General features: G+C 47.1%; 1 pseudogene; it reads left to right on the plus strand.

Annotated features, from left to right (window-relative positions):
- The first annotated feature begins 377 nt into the window (after window positions 1–377).
- On the plus strand, window positions 378–4844 carry LOC117426448 (zona pellucida sperm-binding protein 3-like; annotated as a pseudogene).
- The last annotated feature ends 864 nt before the right edge of the window (window positions 4845–5708 follow it).

A 5708-nucleotide genomic window follows, 5' to 3' on the forward strand; every position in this document is an offset into this window, starting at 1 on the left:
AAAGCAAGGTTCTAACGAGAACCTTTACTTCTAGAGTGTAGGCATCATTCAAAGAAAGGTGGAGGATCCTGCTCGCTATGTTTCGGAAAAAAAAAAAAAAATCCATGTAGGCTATCCAGTTGAATTAATCAGAATTGTAATTGGATTATCTTTTCCAAGTCATGTAAACACAGAAAAGTGTCGTTTTCACCAAACCAATTTGCTGATTCAGTACCCGAATATGCCCAACATTCGTTTTCTAAAGACTTGATCTCATGTAACCGTAGTGAATGCGTGTCTGTGTATGATTGTTTAATTACCCAGCCAGGTTTAACACGTTAATTAATTCCGGGGAGTATAAAGGTGCTGGCTACGCGCTTATCGGTATGCAGCTGCAGTGTTTGATTCTGAACTGAAGAGTTTACAATGGGGACGCGCGGTGTTCAGACAGTGCTTTCGCGCGCTTTGATTTTACTTGTGCAGCTCCACGGAGCGTTTGGATGGATCTGGTCGGATCAGCCGGTTTATAACCCAGTGCTGTTTACCGCGCCGAGAGCGGTATTTCAGCCGATGCCCACCCCTCTCTCCGTGCAGAGAGCTGACCTGTCGCTGTTGAATTCGGTCACCCTGGACTGCAGGAAAGACGCCATGGTCGTGACGGTGAAACGGGACTTGTTTGGGATCGGCTACCTGGTGAGCAGCGCCGACTTGAGCGTGGGGTCCGCGGGCTGCTCGGCCACCTCCTCCGACAGCGTCGCCAACACGGTTTTGTTCAGCATTCAGCTCCAGGACTGCGGCAGCACTTTCCAGGTAACCCTGCGTGTCGATCGCATTTGTAACTGCGGTAACTAATAGTGAACTGATAAGTGGGTAGCCCAGCTTTCCTTATTGCTTGCACTTCACTGTGAAGGTCTCACATACAGTAGTGCGCACATTTATTACATTAACTCAAGACTTGTCATGTGTGTTCTGCTGTATATACTTGCATGCATGAACACCTCGGTCTGTGGATTTCAAGTTTTGGTCCCTAATCTTCTAGGCGCTGGTATGTGTTTGGGCAGCAGTGTGGAGTAGTGGTTAGGGCTCTGGACTCTTGACCGGAGGGTTGTGGGTTCAATTCCCAGTGGGGGGACACTGCTGTTGTACCCTTGAGCAAGGTACTTTACCTAGATTGCTCCAGTAAACACCCAACAGTATAAATGGGTAATTGTATGTAATGTGAAATAATGTATAATGTGATATCTTGTAACAATTGTAAGTCGCCCTGGATAAGGGCGTCTGCTAAGAAATAAATAATAATAATGTGACAGTGTTGGACTGCTTTGTGCATTAATTGGGCATCTTGAACAACTTCTGAAGTCATGCATTAATATTTCTGTGGTTCTTTCTCATTAAGCTAACTGCTTGTGTGGCCTATTGTCAATTTAAATTCCTAATTGACCTCTTGACACTTCTCCTCCAAGATTTTGCAGTGAGGTGCATGAAATGGGGGTTCAGTTTACTGACCGGTTGGAGCTTGTCATCCAAGTTCTGTTTCCTTGTGACATTCAAGTGTATCAAACTGCTTGAACAAGCGCTCCATTCCTTGTGTGCCTTAAAGTGTTAAAGCACAAGACCACTTCACATTTTATTTAATAATCAAGAATTGAAGGATCACTTTTCAACTTCTCTCCCTAGGTATTCCCAGACTTCCTGAGCTACACAAACCATCTCTATTACAAGCCTGCCAGCGTTGGCATCATCACCAGGGTTAATATGGCTGATATTCTCCTTGAATGCAGATACCCGAGGTACTGTACCAAGCAAACGGGGACCTGAGGGGCCGTATCTGAACTTCACACTAAATCACTTTGCTGCTGGTCACTCGTTTGTACCAGGGTTCTCAAGTCTCTGCTGCTGTAATATAAGATTTGGACTCAATTCTATTGAAGACAACATTTCTTGTATTCCTGTGTTATCTTAAATAGGATGCCAGTGATGCATGATATCACTTACAAGGATGTGGTTTTTATTTTTCAGAAGGTGGAATGTCAGCAGCAGCCCCATAAAACCAACCTGGGTGCCCTTCACTTCAACAGCCTCTACAGAGCAAATCCTGGACTTCTCCTTGCTGCTCATGAATGGTATGAAGGAAAGGGTTGGGTATGGGGGGTGTTTATTTAATGCTGGTCTGTCTCCTTGCTTCCTGTTCCAGATAACTGGAGTGGTCCCAGAGTCTCCAATGTCATCTACCTGGGTGACATCCTTCACGTTGAGGCTTCTGTTGCCGTCGACAACCACGTGCCGCTACGGCTCTACGTCGACAGCTGCATCGCGACCCTGAGCAACAACAAGGACTCTGAGCCCAGATATGCTGTCGTGGACAAGCTTGGGTGAGAACTGGAGTTACTTCAAACACACTGGCTCGTGCTGCACTCTGCTTTATCGAACCTGTTTCAATGCTGTGTGTTGGCGGTGTAACCCTCTCCTGATGCTTGTCTCCTGTCTTGCCCAGCTGCCTGATGGATAGCAAGTCTCCAGACTCCTCCTCTTCATTCACTAGACCTGTTCTGAACAAGCTGCGCTTTGACATCGCTGCTTTCAAGTTCCAGGGGGATTCCAGGAGCATGGTAAGGCTTGGCTAGACCTGGGTCCATCACTAACTTTGTCTTGTCAAAGTGTACTATAATGACCCCTGTGCTTTCCTGGTGCATTGATTTGCTGTATGGTGTGTTTAACTGCATTCCCATTGTGACTCCTTCCCCTCTTTTTCAGATCTACATGACTTGCACACTGAGAGCAGTCAATGCTGACAAACCAGCTGATGCCTCCAACAAGGCCTGCTCCTACCAGAAGCAATCCTACAGGTAAGCTCTTGCAGTGCAGGAGTGATCAGTTCCTCCTTGCTGAACAGATTTCTTAATCTGGACCCTGTCCCCTTCCACCATGCTATTGTTTGTGATTGGCTCTCGGACCGTGGTCTAGGTTAAGCACAATCCCAGATCAATCCTGATGAGCATGTGTGGGATGAACTTTACCACTGCAATCATGGCAGCCTACCTCTGTGGCCCAGTTGCAGCTGTCTTCGGCAAGTACAAGCGCTGCAAGACTCCTGATGTCTTGTGGAGTCTCGGCCTGGAATCAGAATTGCTGTTTTAGTGGTCAGAAGGGTTTTGGCTTTATTTTTCCCTCCTCCACGGTCTGCTTTTAAGAAGCAGGGTTGTTCATGTCCCTTTCCCTGCCCATGCCTCTGCTAGAACCTGTGTGAACACTTGCATTTATTGGCTTCCTACCGACCTCTTTATAGCAAGTTTGATATCCACTTGCAGAAATACTTGCTCCTCCCTATGTGCACTGGTTTGAAGGTACTGATTTTAGGGGCGGTTGTGTAGATCTCGGTGGCTCTGCACAGTCCTTGTATCCTAGCTGTCTGTGATCCTGCCCCCTCATGCCATGCCTCCCTTTTTCAGGTGGGTTTCTGAGGACGGCTCCTCTGCAGTGTGTGGGTGCTGTGACGCTGGCTCCTGCTCTGGGACACCCCGGTTCCTCACAGGCCCTCTTCCTCCTGCCGAGATCAACCAGCCCAACTGGAGCGGAAAATGGCTGCAGAAGAGAGCTGCTCCTCTTGATCCAGGTACTGTCTGAACACCCAGCCTGGGTGAGGCCTTTTCGGAGGACTGGAACTCTACCAAGCTGTATAAATACTGCAACGCTTGTACTTGGCAAATCCAATTAATTTGGTGTTAATCCTTTGCTGCCAGTGTACAATATGATGGACAAACCTGCCATTAAATGGGTATGGGAACTCTGAGGGGAGGGGGGGGCATTTGGAGTTCTAACCAATGGTTCAAAATCCTTTTGTTGCCATTGTAATATTTAATGGATGACCTTTTGCAGTAGGTCGATTGGATAGAACATTGGTGTGAGTTTTAACATATGAAGTGATTGGGTACCAGGAAGCAGCAACACCTTGTGTTCCACAGCTGCATGTGCAAATCTTGCAATGATACTCTCTATTCAATGGAAGAAAATGGGGACCAGTAACTTTCTAGTGCTAAAGCATTTCTAACCTCATTTTGCCTTCCTTTTTCAGTGGAGAGTTTGACCATGTGTGCTCCCCTTCAATGGAGTTGCATTGTGGAGTAGCTCAATCACCAGTGCATTACTTTGCTTCAATGACACTAACCTTGCCCTCCTGTCTCTTCCTCCCCCCCCCCCCTCTGTGTAGCTGGCCAGGACCCCCAAGTGCATGTAAAGGAGATCACCATCGGCCCCCTGACCGTGGTTCATGTAGTCCGAGACCATGCTGTCGTGCTCAGTAAGGAGTCCCTGTACCACCCCCTGCAGCTTGTGGAAGAAGTGCAGGGTAAGTGCCGCTCTCCATGCTACTGAGCTCTGAACCAGCTTGCTGTCAATGGAGGGTTACTCTGCTTTATCGAATCTCAAGAGTGTAACTGTTGTCTGTCCTTTAAAATGAAAGACTGTTTTTAATATGTGTCTGCTTTGTCCTCTACTGTTCCATCACTCCTGTAAGCATGTTGGACTCTGTGCTTTTAGCAGTACAGGGAAACTGCGCCTTGAATGACTTTTGCTATAGCTGGTTCAGCATTGGACCACAATATCCTCCATTCCCAATGTAAACACCTACTCCTGAGTCTTCAATGGGTGTAGCTTCCCTCCCGTGTGGTCCTGTTAACCCCTCTCTCTCCCATCTCAGACTCTGGCTCCTCTGTCCCTGTGCTGGCAGTCTCTGCTGTGGCTCTGGCTCTCTCCTGTGCTGTCCTGTTGGCTGTGTTCCTGAAGAGGCGCTCCCCGTCTAGTGACAAACTGCTCGCTGTGTCTTCCTAATGTGTTTTGAAGAATTAATAAAAGCCTTGTTGAGCTAATGGAGTTGCTCAGTGGTCTTGTGTTCAAGGGGTTTTTATCGGAGGTGTGTTGCTCAATAGCTATGCTTGGTAAAGATCCATGTCCTTTAACCCAAGGTCTCGTCTCTTGTATAGTGAGACATGCAATGTGCTTCTCCCAGGGTTAGTTTGGTTTTACAAGGGTGATGCAAGTAGTGATAGACTTGAATGCTGTAGTCCAGGATTGTGAAGTTTTACAGGTGTGTGAGGAGGTGCTGGAAGGTGGTCAGGGACTGAGCAGTCCTTATCCATGGGCCAGTTGTTCCACCGTTGAGGGGCCACGGTGAAGGAGCGAGCTCTGGCAATGGAGCGGGGGTACAGCTAATCTGCCTGTGTAGGGAGAAATAGCCTAGAGATAAGAGGCAGCAGAAACATCAAGATGGTGATAGGAGAGTACAAGAGGTTTCATGTTCTGTAACAACTTGCAATTCTAGATTGTAACCCTCCCTTGTAGCTGCACTCCTTACAACGATCCACTTCAGTTCTTGTTTCTTCCCCAGCAGGAGGGGGTAACTGAATATTCAACTGGCATATTAAATTGCACGCAGACTACAAAGTGCTGTAACTTAAATACAATACTCTATTTGTAATGTCTTTACCTGAAAACAACAATTTTAATTTATCGTATCTGAAGTAATCTCCATTCTTGGTGCTGAAAAGCAATCCTATTACTTGTCTTAAACTGCACTCTACATGTTGAGATGAAGTGGTTGCCTTGGCTTCATCCGCTGTTCAGACTTGTGATTGTGCCTTATACAGGCAGAGTGTGTTAAAGGCAGCCCTACAGACACATGTGGCCAAGGAAAATGAATCCAGCGCTGCAGTAGACTATCGCAAAGTGTTGCA

Source organism: Acipenser ruthenus, chromosome 29 (assembly GCF_902713425.1).
Source record: "Acipenser ruthenus chromosome 29, fAciRut3.2 maternal haplotype, whole genome shotgun sequence".
Classification (NCBI taxonomy): Eukaryota; Metazoa; Chordata; class Actinopteri; order Acipenseriformes; family Acipenseridae; genus Acipenser; species Acipenser ruthenus.